Below are 22459 nucleotides of genomic sequence, written 5' to 3'. Positions count from 1 at the left end.
AATGCACTTACGCCTATGGTTTGCTGAACATGGTGGAATGTTACTTTGACTTGAAGAAGATGAGTGAGAACGAGAGATTACAAGTTGTGATGGTGGCTATGTAAGGCAAGGCATTGGTGCGGTATCAATGGTGGAAATTCTCATCTCAGAATCCCACTTGGGAATATTTTAGGACTACCATACTAAGAAGGTTCCAACCATAAATGATTCAAAGTCCTTTTCAATTATTGTTGAGTCTCAAACAAATAAGGACTGCAGAGGAATACCAAGAACAATTTGAAATATATGTTGTCCTTATAAAATGCACAAAGCCATCCTATCTGAAATGTATTTTCTTGAATGGAATTAAAGATATTATTAGGGCAGAGTTGAAATTGCATCCATTGGAGACATTGTCTGAATTAATGAATTATGCTCAAAGGGTGGATGAAAAAAATAATTTTCTAAACAAGGGTAATAGTGGAACAGGTTCTAGAACCAAATCTAGTTTCATGACCTATAATAGTACCAAAAAAGTGACATAGGCACCAAATTCTAGGAGTTAAAATCATGTTGCTTTATCAATTGGTAGCATTACGAGTGACTTTAGAACAAATATTTCATCTAAAGGGAGAAGTTTTAGGAGGTTAACTGATGCAGAATTGCAAGAGATGTACATGAAAGGATTATGCTATAGGTGTGATGAAAAGTTTGGACCATGGCACATCAGTGCAAATAAATAATCAAGGGTGATCTTGATTGAGGAAGGTAGTGGGGATGAATCAGAATAAAGGAAGAAGTAGAGGAGGAAGAACCAGTAAAAGAAGTGAAAACCTTGCAATTGTCTATGTATAGCATCTCATGGATTACTACCAAGAAGTCTATCAAACTCCGTGGGAAAATTGGAGACAAACAAGTAGTGGTATTGATTGATTGTGAAGCCTCTCATTATTTTATTTATTTTGTACTTATTAAAGAAGATAAATGGCCAGTAAAAGGAACACCCTCTTACTATGTAGAGGCGGGGGATGGGATAATAATTTGTTGTAAGGGAGTGTTTCCCCAACTGAAAATCAACATTCAAAAGTTGGACATTCAACATGATTTCTTCATCTTTGTATTAGGTGGAGTAGATGTGGTTTTAGGAATCAAATGGTTATCCCGATTGGGAGAAATAAAAGCAAATTTCAAGGATTTAAATATCAAGATTCCATGTGATAATGAATATCCTGTGTTGAAAGGAGAGTCTGAATTATCGAGGGAGACAACATCATTTAAGTATATTTTAAAAGCCATGTGTGATGAGGGGCAAGTTTTTCTTCTAGAATACCAGATGTTAAAGGCTACAACAAATTCAGTAATATCACAGTCTAGCTGGCTGGAAGAAGTTTTAAGCAAACTTGAAGAGGTGTTCCAGGAACCAAAGGGGTTTCCATAGTCGAAGAGACAATATCATGTTATTATACTTAAGTAAGGGGAAAATATTCCCAATATCAAACCTTACATATATCCTCATTACCAAGAAATTTAGATTGACTGGTTAGTAGATGATATGCTAAAATGTAGTGTCATTAGGCCTAGTGTAAGTCCTTACTCTAGTCATATTATTCTAGTTAAAAAAAGATGGAGGATGACATCTTTGTATAGATTATAGAGCCCTAAATAGGATTAATGTGCCTGATAAATTCCCTATTCATATTATTGATGAGCTCTTGATGAGTTAGGGGGAGCAAATATTTTTTCTAAATTGGATTTAAAATCAGGTTATCATCACATAAGGATGAATAAATATGATATTCAAAAGACAACCTTTAGAACTCATGAGGGTCATTATGAGTTTGTTGTTATGTTGTTTCGAATTTCTAACACACCTTTTATCGTTAATAAATGAAATGTTGAAACCATATTTAAGAAGATTTGTTTTGGTTTTCTTTAATGATATATTGATCTACATCATATCTAATGAGGAACATCATAAGTATTTTCAAGTTGTGCTAGCGCTACTGAAGGAGCACCAACTATTTATGAACCTGAAAAAGTGAACTTTTGGCCAACCTTAATTAGAGTATTTAGGTCACATCATTTCAGGGGAAGGAGTAGCGGTTGATCCAAAAAAAAACTAATTGTTATGATGGAGTATCCCATTCCTAAATATCTCAAACCAATAAGAGGAATTTTAAGACTCATGGGTTATTATAGAAGGTTCGTGAAGGATTATGGAAAGATAGCTAGATCGTTGACCCAATTGTTGAAAAAAGATTATTTCCTTTGGAATGGCGATGCCCATACCACTTTTGAGAAACTCCACTTTTGAGAAACTGAAGAAATTGATGGGTGAGTTACCCATACTAACAGTTTTGGATTTCTCCAAAGTCTTCACCATAGAAACTGTTGTTTCTAACAAAGGATTATGGTTTATTTTATTGCAAGAATGTCGACTAGTGGATTTTCATAATCAAAAGTTAATAGATAGAGCATAATCTAAGTTAGTGTACGAGAGAGAATTGATGGCCATTGTGATAGCCGTTCAAAAATGGAGACGTTACTTGATGGGGAGGCATTTCATCATCCTTACGGACCAAAAGAGCCTCAAATTTATTTGTGACTAAAGAGTTCTAGAATAGGAACAATTCAAGTGTACTTCTAAGTTTATTAGATTTGATTTTGAAATTCAATACAAGCTTGGACAACAAAACATAATGGATGATGAATTCTCTAGAAGAATGAGTTATACAACTCTATCCACATTCCAATTTGATAAATTAGAGGAGTGGGAGACTGAAATTCATATGATAAAAAATTACAAGAAATAACTTGCTGAAGGATAGCCATTCTTACCCTGTATATTCTTTTAGAGATCGGAAGTTGGTTTTCAAAGGACGACTAGTGTTACCTAAAGGTCTTCCAAAATTCCAAAGCTTTTAAAAGAATTCCATTATTCAGCCACGAGAGGACACTCATGATTTTTCAGAACTTACAAAATAATTTCAATAATTCTACATTGGGAAGGAATGAGGAAAGATATTCAACAATATGTTTCCACTTGTGAAGTTTTCCAATTGAAAAAATATCAAACCTTGTCTCTCGTTGGACTACTACAACCACTACCAATTCCTACTCAGTTATGGGCTGATATTTTAATGAATTTTATAGAAGGGTTACCAAAAGCACATGGAAAAAAATGTGATTTTGGTGGTAGTAGACCGTCTTACCGAATATGCTCATTTATGGCTTTAAGTAATCCTTTTACTTCTAAGGATGTTGCTGAAATTTTCATCAAAGAGGTGGTTAAGTTACATGGTTTTCCATCAACCATTGTGTCATATAGGGATAAAATATTCCCCATCCATTTCATGTCAGAGTTATTTAAAATGTATGGTACCAAGTTATAATTCATGTGCTTATAATCCAAATACTACTCCAACTCAAGCACGCTTAACTATGGAATTATTATTTGTTAGCCTATCAAAAATATGATGCATCTTATTGATATAGGTAGTACCAATCAATCCTTATAATCCTTCATTCAACCATCTAATCTCATACCTGCACAGCCTCAAGATCCTCTCCTTCCGATGTGAATTTGGGCGACCACTCCCCGCCCTCTTTGGCCTTGGGTGTTACAACCACTCTATGTCCTCTTCTACCCCGGGTGTTACATGGAGCAGACCAGAATGCACTTTTTGGAGCCATTATTGATTCTTAGATGTTTTTGGGAAAGAAATGTATGGAAAAAGATAACAGAAGTTGTAGAGACTCTTTAGGGTTTTGCTTTCTTTTTCAGCGAAAGAAATGGGGAAAGAGAAGAGAGTTTGATGAAGAAATGTTTAAATAGCCAAAAGGGTAAGTGACTGTTTCAGTTTTCCCTTAAATATTTTAGATAAATGACACGTTCAGATCGACAGTTGGCGCCGATGGTTATGGGAAAAGATGATAATAATGAAATTAAATGATTTATTTTTAATTTCATTTAAGTTAATGGCTCATTATGCTCCTAGGAAATTGGGGATGATAATGATCAGCCGCACGCACGTCTATGACGTGAAGGTTTGGTAAAAAGTGGTCATGATGGCCAATAAGTAAAAATAATAACCATAATAAAACGTCTAGTTGATGTGATGTGTACAGGCTATTGGAACAGTGTCAAGGAGTTACAAAAAAACACCACCTTTCTTCCATCTGACACATGTTTGAAAGTTGCATTTTTTAGGGGCATTTGTTATCCTGAAGTTTCTAGTTTGAGAAAAGTCAACAAGGTGGGTTACGTTGAGGAAATACTAAGTGTTAATATTTATTGAGAAGCTTCGACAAGAACAAACACGTCGATTGGAGCATTTCGACTAACGTGATAAACATGGTTTGGAATAATCTCAAGAACAGATCTAGTTGATCCTTCGACACCATGTCAAAGTTAAAGCGTTCGACAAGTGTCAAAGACTTAGGATATTTTGGAATTCAAAGAATTGAAAGAAGCAATCTCAATTTTTTTTCACAAACTACATTCGATAAAAAGGAAATGATATGCTTAGAGTAGTTAAGAACCTAAGATAATGGTTTTCAATAGTTTGCAAGTTATGACAACATGAAGATGTTTTAGAAGACTGAAGTACATGTTGTTGATATGTGTCCCCTTTCTAGGAACAATTGTCACAGACAGTTATCTTTAGTTTAGTATAAATAGCAAGCCCATGCATTATAATCAAGGTCACAAAATTCATATATTTCTCTATAGATAGCAAGCACCTGAGTCAAAGAGAGAAACAATTTGTGTGGAACATGCATGAGTTTGCGTCCCTTTCTTTCATTATTTTTATGTTTCTTTAATTGAAACATTTTGCTTTAATTGTCACTTACTACATTTTCTGTTTAATGTCATTTGTTGCACTTTTCATTTATTATCTTGATCCAATTTTTTATATATTAAAGTTTGTGTCCATTTTGTCTTCATCTCGACATTCACATTCAATTCGCAAACATTTTCCCTTGCATATTTGTTTTGCACATATTGCTTTAGAGATTTTTCGAGTTAATCTCACAAATGAACTAAACTCGTGATTGTTTGCTAAAAGCAAATGCGGACAAGGTAATCTCAGGTTTTTACATTCCTCAACAATGGCAAAATCTTGGGAGAAATTGTTCTGGGTTGGCCAGAGGCCCAAAACACGGAAAAGTTCAATCATAAGTGTTGGTTCTATGTGTTGGCAGCAATTTTTGTAAAACCAAGAGTGCTCACAAGTTGTCACAAGTGTTGTCTTGACATAAGATAACAGTACCTGCAGGATGTTTAAAATGTGATTATGCAGGATTTTACTGAGATGTCCGACCCGATGTCATGACATCTGTATACAGAACATTCAGTCTGAATGTTATGTATTATGTGATTGCGTTTTTAATGCTAATCTATGTATGCCTGATGAGATGATTGAACGCGCTATCAATCAGTAATTACAACTAGATTGACTTATTTTCCAAGGAAATATAATCAGCTGTCATGAGAAGATATGAATGGAAAATAGTTTTAGGGTTTTATGATCTCCAAGCCCAGCCAATTGCTTCTATATAAAGGACATGGAAAACCTGGTTTTATACACAAGAAATAACAAACGAAATATTGAGAGAGAATAAGGGTTTTAGTCTTGTGTGGTCGTGTGAATTGTAAGCCAATCATTCATCTATAAATGATTAAATTGGACTAATTTTTGAGTTGTAATTTGTCCACTCTAAGCTTTTAAGCATGAGTGTGTGTTTACTTGATTGAAGCTTTTAAGCAAGATCAAGTATGTATCTTTGAAGAGTGTGTTCTTTTCATTGTTATTCTTGTTTTATATCACTGCTATGATTGAGGGGGAGTGAGTAGGATCTCATATCTAAGAGTTCTTAGGTAGAAGTCACATGGGTAGAGATTAGGTGAAAATACTGTAACTTGAAGTTGTTTACTGAGAGTCTTTGAACTAATTCTGTTTAGTGGATTTCCTTCCTGGCTTGGTAGCCCCCAGATGTAGGTGAGTTTCACCGAACTGGGTTAACAATTGCTTGTGTCTCTTGCATTACTGTTCTTTATCTTTAATCATGTTTGTATTGTTCAGATATTAGTGTCGTGACATTACCTTCGACATCTCATATCTGATACCAGAATTTCAATTGGTATTAGAGCAGGCATCCAGCTCTGGTTCTGGGTGAGATCTAGGGACGTTACTGTCTGGTACTATTGATAGAGATGGAGGATATGTTCACAGACCACCTATTTTGGATGGATCCAACTATGATTACTGGAAACCTCGAATGGTAGCCTTCCTAAAATCTTTGGATAACAAGGCTTGGAAGGCTGTTTTAACAGGCTGGGAACATCCAGTTGTTACTAAGGAAGAAGAAGCTACAACTGACAAGAAGGCTGAGGAACAATGGACCAAGGAGGAGGATGATCTAGCCCTTGGGAACTCTAAAGCATTGAATGCTATATTCAATGGAGTAGATAAGAACATCTTCAGATTGGTAAACAACTGTGAGGTGGCTAAAGATGCTTGGAACATTCTCAAAACCACTCATGAAGGCACCTCTAGAGTGAAAATGTCTAGACTGCAGTTGCTCACTACCAAGTTTGAAAATTTAAGGATGAAAGAAGATGAAAATATTCATGAATTTCATATGAATATCCTTGAAATTGCTAATGCCTCAGGAGCCCTGGGTGAGAAAATGTTAGATGAAAAACTAGTGAGGAAAATACTTAGGTCACTTCCTAAGAGATTTGCCATGAAAGTGACAGCCATAGAAAAGTCTCAAGACATTTCCAATATGAGAGTTGATGAGATAATTGGATCTCTCCAAACATTTGAGATGGGAATATGTGATGGATCTGAAAAGAAAGTCAAAAGCATAGCCTTCATGTCAAACACTGAAGAGAAAGAGGAAGAAAGTGGTCAAGATACTGATGAAGATCTGGAAAATGATGTAGCATTATTGGGAAGACAGTTCAACAAACTTCTGAAAAAGATAGATGTAAGGTCTAAGTCTAATGTCAAGAACATCTCATCTGACATCAGTAAGTCCAATAATGCCGGAAAAAGAACAAGATCTGATGAAAAGTCCAAAGAAGGAAAAGGAGTTCAGTGCCATGAATGTGATGGGTATGGACACATTAGAGTTGAATGTGGAACCTACCTCAAGAAACAGAAGAGGAGTCTTGCTGCTACTTGGTCTGATGAAAGTGAAACAAAAGAGTCTGCAAATCTTGTGACTGCCTTGACTGGAAGATGGGGTTCTGATGAAGACTCAAGTGATGATGAAGTAACCTTTGATGAGTTATCCAATACCTACAGAAAGTTGTGTCACAGAAGTGAAGAAGTGTGTCAACAAGTTGAAAGTCAGAAGAAAGTGATAACACAACTGAAGAATGAGAAGGTAGAACACTTGGAAACCATCTCTAAGTTAAAAGCTGAAGCAGTGTTCTTGAATTCCAAACTAGATGAGATGACAAAGTATGTCAGGATGCTAAACAATGGATCTGACACCTTAGACAAAATTCTCCAGACTGGACAAATGACAGGAGACAAATCTGGCATTGGGTTCAATGAATCCAAACCTGAGTGCAGTCACACTGGTAGCAAACCAAAATCCAAACCTGAGTGCAGTCACACTGGTAGCAAACCAAATATGTCATATCATATGTCACAACATCATAAAGGAAGACATCAGAAAGGGAAACATCCAAGATAGACATGTTATTACTGTGGAAAATTTGGCCACATAAAACCATTCTGATATAAGTTGTATGGCTATCCTAGTCCTTCTCATCATCAACCTATACCCAAACATCACATACCTGTCAACAGAAAACAATGAGTTCCTAGGACTGGTGTTACAAACCTTATAGCTCACACTTTCTTCAGAGTTTCAGCCAAAGAAGACTGGTATTTTGACAGTGGGTGCCCCAGACACATGACTGGAAACAAAAACCTGCTAAATGGCCTTCATCCTCATGCCACCAGCTATGTAACCTTTGGTGATGGAGCAAAGGGTGAAATCAAGGGGATTGGTAAGCTTAACTGTCTTGGAGTCCCTAACCTTGATAATGTCCTACTTGTTATGGGACTGACTGCAAACCTAATAAGCATCAGTCAACTATGTGACCAAGGTCTAACTGTAAACTTCACAAAAACTGAATGTCTGATTACTAATAAAGAAAATGAAGTGATCATGAAAGGAGTCAGGTCTAAGGACAACTGCTATATGTGGAGTTCTCAAGAAACTGGTTATTCATCAATGTGTACTCTAGCCAAAGAAGAAGAAGTGAAGATATGGCATCAAAGATTGGGCCATCTGCATCTTAAAGGAATGAAGAGGATTATATCTGTTGAAGCTGTTAGAGGAATTCCCAACTTGTAGATTAATGAAGGAAGAGTTTGTGGGGAATGTCAGATTGGAAAACAGACAAAGATGTCACTTCAGAAGCTCAGACATGAGACCACTTCCAGAGTGCTGGAACTTCTCCATATGGATTTGATGGGACCCATGCAGGTGGAAAGTCTTGGTGGGAAGAAGTACGCTTATGTAGTGGTGGATGAATTCTCCAGATACACCTGGGTCAATTTCATAAGAGAAAAATCTGATGTATTTGAAGTCTTCAAAGATCTTTGTCTAAGACTTCAAAGAGAAAAAGAAAGTCATGTTATCAAAATTAGAAGTGATCATGGGAAGGAATTTGAGAACAACAAATTTGCTGAATTCTGTGCATCAGAAGGAATTTGTCATGAATTCTCATCTCCCATTACTCCTCAGCAAAATGGTGTGGTAGAAAGGAAAAATAGAACTCTCCAAGAATCAGCCAGAGCTATGATTCATGCTAAGAAATTGCCCTACCACTTCTGGGATGAAGCTATGAACACAGCCTGTTATGTTCACAATAGAGTAACCTTGAAGAAAGGAACTCCTACTACCTTATATGAAGTATGGAAAGGGAGAAGACCTACAGTCAAATACTTCCATGTGTTTGGTAGTAAATGTTATGTATTGACTGATCATGAACAAAGAAGGAAGATGGATCCCAAGAGTGATGAAGGAATATTTTTGGGCTACTCAACAAACAGCAGAGCATATAGAGTCTTTAATTCTAGAACAAAAGTAATGATGGAATCTATCAATGTTGTGGTTGATGATCAGCAAACTGATGTCACAGACGATGTTGAGACATCCCTAAATGATCTCCCAGCTGATTTCCCAGACAAAAGTAATGAGAATGAACTCACTCAAGCTGAACCTGAAGTTGACATAATTAATAAGGGACCCTCTATCAGAATTCAGAAGGATCATCCTCAAGATCTCATTATAGGAGACCCAAATAAAGGGGTCACAACTAGATCAAGGAAAGTGATCTCACATGGCTATTTTGTGTCCAAGATTGAGCCTAGGAATGTCAAGGAAGCCTTGACTGATGAATTATGGATCAATGCTGTAACACCCTTCTAAAATACCCCAATAATTAATTAAAACAACAAATATAAATCAGAGTAGATATGCAATTAAGGGTGTCACACTTGACACTTCACACCATTCACCAAAATAGTTTGTCATGCTCATTTATTAATCAAAATAAAACATTGCACAATTCGCAGCGGATAGAGATCTAATCAATCATGCAAACCATGTAACACATTACATGTAAGATTGTTCAACAACCAACAATGAAAACAAGGTAAAACATCCCGTCCCGATGTTACATCTACCAGAGCATGACCCACTAAGGAACTACACTAGACTCCAAGCACTAGCTTCTACTCAATCACTGCTCGTTACCTGAAACATAGTTGTAAGGGTGAGTTCCTCAATCGATATAATAAGCATTATAAAATATCATGTAATGTTAAGTAAATTAACACATTTCATCACCCTAATCAGATCACACATTCAGCAACGGCAACATCAACTCAACATCATACTCAACACAAACACCAAACACACGTATAATATTGGAATACATCCATTCATATTATACGCCATACATACATTATGCAATGAGACTCCATGCATGCGGTACCGACTATTCGTGAACACATAGTTCAACCTCACCGATCAAACCCAGATACGGCTACCAAGCTCACTAGTCCCACTCATTTGAGACCTAGTGACTCACTCACTAATTCCTCACCATGGGAATTAGCTACCACCCCAAGGGCTATGCTATGCACGCTAAATCACCTAGCATGCAAACATCAACAACAATCCACAGTAACTCACTCACTAATTCCTCACCATGGGAATTAGCTACCACCATAAAGGCCATACTATGCACGCTAAATCACCTAGCATGCAACCATCAACAACAATCCACAATTGACATATGCTCACACTCTAAGCCATAAACAGTCCATCCACAATTGCATACATAATAGATATATTCACAGCATTATGCATACCATCATACATTATCAGCATATTTATCACAGAATCATATCATGTCATGCCAAATAATAAATCACAGTATTAGCACACTCTACTAATACCTATACTGCTCAAAACAACGGGAAATGATCCCTACTATATCATATATCAGCTAGATTGCATCACTCAGCTGAAACGACCAAAAACTGCACAACAACAGCTCAAAAAAATCCAACTTCTGCCCATACGCGTATGCCCCATGCCCATACGCGTATGGCCCATTTCCTAGCCAAGCCCATACGCGTATGGCCTGTCTCATACGCGTATGCTACGCGTACCACTTCCCCATACGCGTACCAACAGAGACAAAACTACGTTCAAAACATCATCTTCTTCATTCATACGCGTATGGCCTCACCCCATACGCGTACCACTCACAGACTACGCGTAATACACGCGTATGGCGCGTATCAGCGCCAATTTCCTCCCCTCCAAGCCATCTCATACGCGTATTGCCTAGTGCCATACGCGTATGACCAGAAACCAAATTTCCAGATCTGCTATGGTTTTCTCTGCTACGAGATTCCTCAGATCCAACCTCCCACAGTCCAATTTTTACACATCTTTCATTCATATGATCAAACACAGATCATACACATTCAATTTCACAATCTCTAACCTTATTACATCCAATTCCTACGAATTTTCTTCAGTTATACCCATATTTCATTCATCCAAAAGTTCACAAATTTCAGCATTCGTCATTCTAATTAGAGTCGATTCAATGGCTTATTACTACCCATTACATGTTAACCCATAATACCCATTAAACGACGATAAACCCCCCTTACCTGAGTTAATCCGGCAATCCTCTGAACTTCAAGCTTTTCCTTTCTTCAACCCTTGTTCTCTTGCTCTTTTCCACTTTTCTGTCCCTTCTCCCTTTTCACATGAAAAAACCCTTTTTACCAAATGGGACTCTTTTACTGATTTCAACTTTATTATTCCAATAATAATAATTCCAATAATAATCCAATTATTTAATTAAATTAATAAATATACTATTAACTTAAATTAAATAATTATCATATTTTATCGGGGTGTTACAAATGCCATGCAGGAAGAGTTAGGTCAATTCAAGAGAAATGAAGTATGGAAACTGGTTCCAAGACCTGAAGGAATAAATGTCATTGGAACAAAGTGGGTGTACAAGAATAAATCTGATGAACAAGGGGTGGTTACTAAAAATAAAGCAAGATTAGTAGCATAAGGATACACTCAAGTTGAAGGAGTTGATTTTGATGAAACATTTTCCCTTGTAGCTCGCCTTGAATCCATTAGACTATTGCTTGGAGTGGCATGTATTCTGAAGTTTAAACTGTTCCAAATGGATGTAAAAAGTGCCTTCTTGAATGGCTACTTAAATGAGGAAGTATATGTTAAACAACCTAAAGGATTTACAGATCCAAATCTTCCTAAGCATGTGTACAAGTTGAGAAAAGCCCTCTATGGTTTGAAACAAGCTCCTAGGGCTTGGTATGATAGACTCACAGTGTTCCTCACTAACAATGGATTCACGAAGGGAGGTATTGACAAGACCCTATTTGTTAAGAATGAAGGAGGAAAACTCATGGTGGCTAAAATATATGTGGATGATATTGTGTTTGGTGGGATGTCAGATCAGATGGTCGAACATTTTGTTAAACAAGTGCAATATAAATTTGAAACGAGCCTTGTTGGAGAGCTGACCTATTTTCTTGGGCTACAAGTCAAGCTGATGGAAGATTCTATCTTTCTATCTCAAAGCAAATATGCCAGAAACATTGTTAAGAAGTTTGGCATGGAGAATGCAAGTCATAAAAGGACACCTGCTTCTACACATCTGAAAGTCTCCAAAGATGAAAATGGTGTTAGTGTAGATCAAAGTCTCTACATAAGCATGATAGGAAGTCTGCTATATCTCACGGCAAGCAGACCTGACATTGCTTTTGTTGTAGGTGTTTGTGCTAGATATCAAGCTGAACCAAAAGTCAGTCACATAAACCAAGTGAAAAGGATACTGAAATATGTCAATGGCACCAGTGACTATGGAATATTGTATACTCATGGATCTAGATCTATGCTGACTGGGCTGGAAGTGCTGATGATAGGAAAAGCACATCAGGAGGATGTTTCTTCTTGGGGAACAACTTAATATCATGGTTTAGTAAGAAACAAAATTGCGTGTCCCTTTCCATTGCTGAAGCTGAATACATAGCAGCTGGAAGTAGTTGTTCTCAACTGGTTTGGATGAAACAAATGTTGACTGAATACAATGTCACGCAAGATGTCATGACATTGTACTGTGACAACCTGAGTGCTATAAATATTTCTAAGAATCCTATTCAGCACAGCAGGACAAAACACATTGATATTCCTCATCACTTTATTAGAGAACTAGTGGAAGAGAAAATCATAGCCCTGGAGCATGTTACTACTGAAATGCAATTAGATGACATATTTACAAAGGCTTTGGATGCTAATAAATTTGAATGTTTAAGAGGGAAATTAGGGATTTGTATCCATGAGAATTTATAGCAATTAATTTGGAGTGGAAAAGGTAATAAAAATATTGTCTACCCACTTAAAAGAAAGTGCCCCATTTATGGTAAATCATTACCTAGTATTGGAACTACCATCTATAGCATTTTCACATGCAACCTCAACTCAACCATTTCCATCTTCCTCAAACTTCATCGGCCTTCTCTGCTAGGGCAACAAAAATCCTTTCACAAGCTCAACAAGATGGCACAACATCCTTCACCTTCTAGTTCTAAAAACACCAAACCTGCGCATAAAGCAAAAACACCCTCCATGGATTTTCTTAATGAGGACATTTTGGAAGTGATTCCCCTATCAGTCATCCCCGACGATGCTCCTGGTCCATCCTCCACTACAGGACATACTCAAGGTAACAGTTCTAATAACCCTAGCTCTAAGGATGACATGCATTATACTGATCGTGTCATTAGAAATCTTGTCACGAGGATCCTTAATGAAGGACACTCTGTAAAGGGAGTTTCTACTCCTCTATCTAGAAGGGACCCCTCTCCTGAGGTTGGACCTCAAAATGAGAAATATGATGATTCATCTAGGTCTGAGAAAGATATTGCTGCAGAAGGACAGTGTTCTTTAGGGCAAACCTTGCCTTGCAAGAAATCTGTAGATGCTTCTCAGTCTAAGAAGTATGACTCTGCTGAGAAGGTAGTTGACTTGGAAGAAGAGAGCTCAGATGATGAAGATGATAGCTTGCTTCATCACTTGAAGCCAAGTGTTGCAAAGAGAGTGAAGACCAGGAAGGGTAGGTCTGTGGCTGAGATGATGACAACCAAAACTGGTAAGAAGGCTACTGTTGTAGGCCCTTCAAAGTCTTGGAGTAAAGTGGAGGTAAAGAAGAGAAAGGTAAGAGAAAGTTCTGATTCAAAGGAAGATGTTGAAGACGATGTCCCTGACATCTCTCATGTCAAAAGGTCAAATGTTAGAAAATCTCCTACAAAGGTTGTTGTTGTACACTTGGATAACATTTCCTTCCATCTTGAAGATGGTGCAGCAAAGTGGAAGTTTGTAATCCAAAGGAGAGTGGATGTGGAAAGAGAACTAGGAAAGGATGTTGTGGAGGTTAAGGAGGTTATGGACCTTATCAAGTCTACTGGATTGATGAAAACAGTTAGTGGGTTATCTCAATGTTTTGAAGGTCTTGTTAAAGAGTTTGTGGTGAACATCCCTGAGGACATTGCTGACAAGAACAACAAAGAGTTTTGTAAGGTGTTTGTTAGAGGAAAGTGTGTGAAGTTTTCTCCAACTGCGATCAATAAGTTCCTATGAAGAGGAACAAAAGGTGTTGTTGAACTAGAGGCCACAGACAATGAAGTCTATAGGAAAATAACTGCTGGACAGGTCAATGAGTGGCCAAGCAAGAAGCATCTCTCTGCTGGAAAATTAACTGTGAAATATGCTATCTTGCATAAGATAAGGTCAGCAAACTGGGTACCAACAAATCACATCTCTACAATCTCAAATGCTATTGGGAGGCTCATATTTGCTATTGGAACCAAGCTTAATTTTGATTATGGAAGATTCATGTTTGAACAAATTGTCAAACATGCTTCCACAAATGCAGTGAAGCTGCCCATAGCTTTTCCCTCATTAATTTGTGGGATAATCCTAAGCCAGCAACCTGGAATTATGAGCACAAGTGATATCCCTAGTAGAAGAAAACCTCCATTGTCAGTTCATTACAAATTATTTGAAGGCAGTCATGTCAATGACATTGTCATGACATCTGCTATGAAGAAGCCAGCTTCTCAAGGTTGTCTGATTGCTGAACTGAAAGAGACCTGTAAGGAATTGGAGACTAGGATAAGGGTGGCTAAAGCTAGGAAAGAAGCTCTGGAGATTCTGATTAATAGCTTGGAGCAAGGAGATATGGATAATGTTGGTCAAGTCAAGGACACAGATGTCCACACCTCAAGTGAGAGGTCTGAATCTTAAGATAAATCAACTGGCAGTTCGGGATCTAAAGCTGATGAAGATGCTAGCTCCTCTGACTGAATGGTGGTGAAGATGGTTCCCCTGTTATGATGATGTGTTGTTCTGGAAACCTTGATGTTTGATGTTTTTTTGGCAGTCTTGTTTTGATGCCTTGATGTAATTTATTGGGTTCTTTGTGATTTCTCTGGATTTCTTTTATCTCAGCTTATATAGTTGTGTATATTTGTGGTTCTGTAACACCTAACAATATGTTTTAACATTCTATGTGACATTCTCTGTTGGACTAATAGACATTTATTTTATCTCATTGGTCTCTTTGGTCTATTTTGACTAAAAAAGGGGAGAAGTAGCTAAGTAGCTAATGGAGAGCTGCAATTAATATGTGCTATGAAGTAGCTATGATGTTGAACAGGATGATGTTTTGTGGAGTACAAGTGATGCATGTTACAGGTGTTGTTGAAGGAGATGTGTGTGTTGAACAGACTGAGGGGGAGAAGAAACACATATGTGATGGATGTTACAGGTGTTGTTGAAGGAGATGTCTGTGTTGAACATATATAGGGGGAGAAGAAGCACATGTGTCCAATATGTGTTCAATGTGTGTTTACTAGGTGCTATTATAGCTAGTAAATGTGTGGTTTATTAATTCTGTTGCTTAATTGCTGATATGTTTTGTACTCTTGTGAACAAATGGACTGATATATGTTTTAGCCAAAATTTGCCAAAGGGGGAGTTTGTTGGTTCTATGTGTTGGCAGCAATTATGGTAAAACCAAGAGTGTTCACAAGTTGTCACAAGTGTTGTCTTGACATAAGATAACATGTACCTGCAGGATGTTTAAAATGTGATTATGCAGGATTTTACTGAGATGTCAGACCCGATGTCATGAAATCTGTATACAGAACATTCAGTCTGAATGTTATGTATTATGTGATTGCGTTTTTAATGTTAATCTATGTATGATTGATGAGATGATTGAACGCGCTATCAATCACTAATTACAACTAGATTGACTTATTTCCCAAGGAGATATAATCAGCTGTCATGAGAAGATGTGAATGGAAAATAGTTTTAGGGTTTTATGATGTCCAAGCCCAGCCAATTGCTTCTATATAAAGGACATGGAAAACCTAGTTTTATACACAAGAAATAACGAACGAAATATTGAGAGAGAATAAGGGTTTTAGTCTTGTATGGTCGTGTGAATTGTAAGCCATTCATTCATCCATAGATGATTGAATTGGACTGATTTTTGAGTTGTAATTTGTCCACTCTAAGCTTTTAAGCATGAGTGTGTGTTTACTTGATTGAAGCTTTTAAGCAAGATCAAGTATGTGTCTTTGAAGAGTGTCTTCTTTTCATTGTAATTCTTGTTTTATATCACTGTTGTGATTGAGGGGGGGGGGGGGGTGAGTAGGATCTCATATCTAAGAGTTCTTAGGTAGAAGTCAGACGGGTAGAGATTAGGTGAAAAAATTGTAACTTGAAGTTGTTTACTGAGAGTCTTTGAACTAATTTTGTTTAGTGGATTTCCTTCCTGGCTTGGTAGCCCCTAGATGTAGGTGAGTTTGCACCGAACTGGGTTAACAATTGCTTGTGTCTCTTGCATTACTGTTCTTTATCTTTAATCATGTTTGTATTGTTCAGATATTAGTGTCGTGACATTACCTTCGACATCTCATATCTGATACCAGAATTCCAATAAGAGATTCCAATCCAAAACACATTGATTGGGTTTCTAGAGACCAGACACGCCTTTGATTAAGAAGAGAATACTCAATCTTTTTTATTCTTTGATCATCCACCGTTAGATTTAATCTAACAGTCTCCTACGTCTTAGGTCAGAAACATGAGGCAACTCTAATCGTCCAACATATATAAAGATCGTCACGTTATTTACAGGTATGTTCTCGCCATAACTCATATCACTGTTTTTCCTATATCTTATTGACATAAGCGTTGGAGTGCTAAAATTACATTACTAGCCTCTCCATCGTACCAAAAAGAATTAATCTCCGCTCCGACCATCCTTACATCTGCAAATCCATCATTTCAAGTTAATGTATGTATAGCACGCAAAGTAAATTTTCTAGGTGCTAATCACTACAAAAAAACATAAATTTGTTAGGTTCTAATCACTTCGTAAACGTAAATAACACCTCGTAACATCCATTTTCAACGAGTTCCAATCACTTTGGTAAAACATTAGTCGTAATTTTTTTGCTGAGTGAAAATTACCTCGCAAGTTGCTGAGTGAATTTCACTTCGTAACTCACTTTTTAAAAAGTGGTTCAAAACTCAGTGTACAGTGTAGAGCAGATGGCAGAGTAGAAGTGTACATCGCAATATTTTGCTGAGTATAATACACCTCGCAACTCATGCACTTTGCTGAGTGTATTTCACTTGGCAACATTTTTTTTACTATTTAAAAAAAATGTTATATATTTATATTATACAAAATATTATAATATATATAATTAAATTTATATAAAATATTACAATTTATATAATTAAATTTATATGTAATATATTAATACTAGTTTAAATTTATATATAAAAATATTAATACTAGTTTAACATATATATATATACATAATTAATATAAACGTAAATCCTAATATACATACTATTTTAGTATATATACTATTAAAGATATAATGTTTTAATTTTTTAACATTATAAAAAAAAGTTATTATCTAATTATAGTAACTAAAATTTATAAATAATAAATCACAATAAAACATTATAATATCAAAACAAAATTAATATACATATAAATATGTAAGGCCCTTAGGTTATTTGCTACCACTCACCGACCTTTTACACTTCCATAAAATCAAATGCATGTCAAGAAGACCACAAGAGAAGAGAAGGTCGGCCTGGTAATCTCAGGTTTTCACATTCCTCAACAATGGCAAAACCTTGGGAGAAATTGTTCGGGGTTGGTCATACGTCAAAAAGACGGAAAGGATCAATCATATGAGGGTTCAATCCAAGACGCATTCACTGGGTTTCTAGAGACCAGGCACACCCTCGATTAAGAAGAAAGCACTAAATATTTTCCATTCGTTGACCATCCACCGTTAGATTTTAATCTAATACCTTCTTACATTCACGTCAAGAAACATGAAGCAACTCTAACCGCCCTACATATATAAAGATCGTCACGCTGGTTACATGCATGTTCTACCTATAACTCACATCAACATTTGTCATGTATTTTACTAACATGGGCGTTGAAGTGCTAACATTGCATGTTTACCCTCTTCATCATACCAAAAAGCATTCTTCTCTACTCTAGCCATCCACACATCTACAAATCCATCATTTCCACTTCATGTACATATAACACACAAATATATATATATATATATATATATATATATATATATATATATATATATATATATATATATATATATATAGACACTACGCCAAATAAGGGGAAAGAGGGCGCTTATTTTGGCCAATAACAGCGCTTTTAAGCGCCCTCTAAAGTGGCGCTGGCATAGGTAAAGACAGCGCTTTGTTTTCCTGGAGAAAGCGTTGTCTAAAGTGGCCCTTTAAGGGCCACATTATAGTGCGCTTTCAGAAAAAAGCGCCCTCTGGAGTGGTCCATAAAGGGTCACCTTAGAGGGCGCTTTCTGGACAAAGCGCCCTCTAAAGTTGTCAATGTAAAGCCACCTTAGAGGGCGCTTTCTGGACAAAGCACCCTCTAAAGTTGTCAATGTAAAGTGTTTAGAGGGCGCTTCCTACAGAAAGCGCCCTCTAAAGTGTTAGTTATTTTAAAAAAAATTGTTTGAAAAGCAGTGGGTATTTAATTGGGAACCTGTTCGCATGCTGCAAAAGTGTAAAATTCATATTGATTTCATCCTTTAATCCAATGTTATACACCATTAATCCATTGATATATACAACATGAATCCATTTATATACAACATTAATCCTCCATATATACAACATTAATATATGATTCTTTGATCAACAATATACAACAACATATTCATGATTTAGTAAAAATATACAACATATATACAACAACAACATACAACAACAACATTCCATACATATATGTACAACAATATACAACCTAGCTATATGATTCTTTGATCAATAATGAATTGACACAATTCATCCTTCATTTCATCCAAATGAGCTCTTGAGTAAGATTTGTATTCGTCAAAGTACTACAATTAAGAGAATAAAACATATTCATGATTTAGTAACAAATTAGATAAAATATCCGATAATATTAAAATAAACCCTAAGTTATTATTCCATACCATTTTTGGGATGTCTATATGATTCAACGCAATGATATCTCTCATAAATCTCAATACAAAAAATCCGCAATCGACCGAATTGTTTTGCTGAGGACACTACACAGAAAAACAAACAATATATATATAGTTAATTTCTTACAAACACTATTATAAGCAAAAAACAAACACTATTATAAGCAAAAATAAGATACTTAATATATACCTCAACTCTGACCCAGGTAATGTCCTTCCTATTACGATAATTCTTTTTCGATCTAAATTTTAGTATTGCCCTAACAAAATAAAAACATATATTGAGATCAATCTGACAGACATAATTAAATATACAAATACACACGAATATTTAGGGGAATTTCACTTACGCGTCAACCGTCTTCTTCATACTCGGATATTTACTCCAATCACCCGATAACGAATCGAGATAATACACCATTAGTCTCGAAAGATCCATAGCAACCAACACCCAGTGGCCACTGTAAAATAAAACAAAAATTTAGATGCATGAAAATTTTCTACGTAAAAGATATACATAGATTAGAATGAAATTATTAGAAAGAAAATCTAACCCGTTGCCAGAATTAAACGGTAAAAAATACAAACTGGGTGTAGTATTATCGCCGACCGCCATGAATCTATCGACTAGTTCATTCTTTACGGATGTTGGATTTTTCGTTATTAACGTTGTGTTGATACGGGAAGCAGCAATAAAATTGAAACGGTTACACAATTCAGTTCCCCGCATCAATGTGTCATACATATACCTTAAATAGAAACATAATAAACATTAGACTACTCATTGAAATGTGTAAATAAATTGTTCAACTAAGTAAATTATAGATTGATCGGAGTACCATATGTATCTATGAATGACAGCGATGCCCAATTCTTCGTGTTCAAAAAGTTGTTGCATGTCCTCCTTTGCAATTATTTCGGAATGAGCAATTCCGAAAACACCTTCATCAAAATCTACACTACGGATGGCGCCGTGCATAATATCGGACTCTTCCACCATTTTCTCAAGACGCATCATAATTTGAGATTTTGTCCCGGACGTCGTTGGAATATCCTTACCAGCGCTTTTCAACTTTCGACCGGGAACCTAAAAATTCATATAAATTAAATCATGACTTTTTTTGATGCAACAGAATCGTTGCGTATATAATTCAATGGGTATATATATTTGTACCTCTTTTTGAGATGCAACCGACTCGATGCGTCTTGAAATCCCTTTACCAGCTTTATGTGTGGGTCTTGTAGGAGTCTAACATTACCATGTAATAAGGATTGATTAAATATCATAATTGTAGCTGAATTGAAATGTGAATACTAAATATTCATAATCATTTAGAACATATATACCTCGGCATCTGGGAAAATTAGATCTGGCGGCCAACCAACAAAGGATCTGACTGCATCTCGCATCAACGTTGTCTCTGAAACAACGTCAAGTAATGGTAGAAGCGCGTCCGTATCTAATACAAGGTCAACCGAAACTTTCATATATCCCACCGGGAGGGGATTATGGTGAAGTAATTCACCCGAAGTGTTGTGCACTTTTCCCTTGCCAACTATGCGATAAGTTGGTGACGATAGATACGGTTGACAAGGTGTAATGCCCTAAACCAATAATAAATGTTATTGTTAACGTGTATATGTGTCAAGTAAAAAAGTGCTATTTTAATTTCATAATAACATATATAATTACCTCGGGAAATTTCGGTTGACAATTGATACTAGCTCGGTCACTAGTATCTTTTGCCTCGGAACCGCACCTTTCCTCTCTATACCTTGCATTCTCCTTTTGCAGTTCGAGTACTTGTGCCCTTAACTCCGCCAAGGTCTCCATCACCTCTTTGTTGGTAGGATTTTTTGTTTTTGGTTTTTTATAAAATGACGACGGAGTCACACCAAAACCCTTACCCCTCACACGACCGGAATACTCAGGAACATTTAGTACTCGACTAAGTACGCTCCTGCAATCCTGGACCTCGGTTGAAGGTAAGGTTTGGGATAAAGTCTCCTGAAATATTATTAGAGGAGATTAAAAATGAATTATATGTCTAACAAAATTTTCGATATAATTAAAGAAATAATGTTACATATACTTACACATTCGTCATAAACATTTTGAACCGCTTCAACGACAGCCCCATCCTTCCCAACCCAAGCAGCCTTCCACAATACGTGCTCCGGAAGAGATGTTGCGTCACTTTTCTCCTCGGCTAGCTACACATTGAATCAGATTATAAGATCATCAATTATAACATATTGTGACAATGTATAAGCTCATAGCATTTGAATATACTCACAATTCTTTGTTGTAACCGTGTATACCCCGTACGCCCTTTTTTGTACGGATACGCGGGTTTTGATGCCCTTTTCCGATTTTTGTCGCTTACTTCCTGGATAAAAAATTTTAAGGCATATTAGAACCAAGTAACTTAACAATTGTATAATACCATAATTAATAGACATTACATGGAATTTTTCGTTTCTTCGTTTGGCGACAAAGTTATCCCATTCTTCGGCTGAAATAATCTCGGCATACTTCATTGGCCGTTCTGCTTCAACAAATTTTCCTTCCTCATCCTTGAGAAATTTGTTGGACAAAAAGGATCGAAATCCTCGGAGTCTTTTTCCGGCCAATTGAATACAATATTTTTGCCGGCTTTCATCGATGTGAAAGGATCTCTAAAAAACATACACATGGAGTGTGTTATTATAAGTAATATTATAACAATATATGGTCAACAAATAGTCAACAAAAAAAAACATATAACAATATATGGTAAGTACCTGTATCTCGGACCATATTTTTTCTTTGCCAACCTTCAATTCCGGACTTCTCCAATTATCACATGTAATCGGAATATGTTGTCGAACAAGGAAACCAATGTAACTTGCCAACATTGAACCGTTAGGCTCAATTAGTTGGTCTTCAGCACTTCAATGTACTTCAAATTTTTCACCCTTGTCTCTTGCACGAATGATTGACTTCATAACAGTCAATCCTCGTTTGATTTCTTTTTCAACATTGTTATGTGATCCACTCGCGTCATGGGTATCGTCTTGGTTAGCCATTTTATCTGTAATATAGAAATGATTCAATAAGACCCAAGTAAGACAATGACCATATTCGTGAAGCTACATAAAAAACACATTCATATACCTTCCATTTCTCTCATGTTACAACAATCTAAACTCTTTTTTTTTATCATTATTGAATACAAACTCACACACACCTACTGCATACAAAAGACCAATGCAAACTTATGGTGTTTGGAACATGAACA

The sequence above is a fragment of the Lathyrus oleraceus genome, chromosome 2, assembly GCF_024323335.1.
Source record: "Lathyrus oleraceus cultivar Zhongwan6 chromosome 2, CAAS_Psat_ZW6_1.0, whole genome shotgun sequence".
NCBI lineage: Eukaryota > Viridiplantae > Streptophyta > Magnoliopsida > Fabales > Fabaceae > Lathyrus > Lathyrus oleraceus.
The sequence above is the reverse complement of the archived record's forward strand: the minus strand, read 5'-3'. Positions refer to the sequence as shown.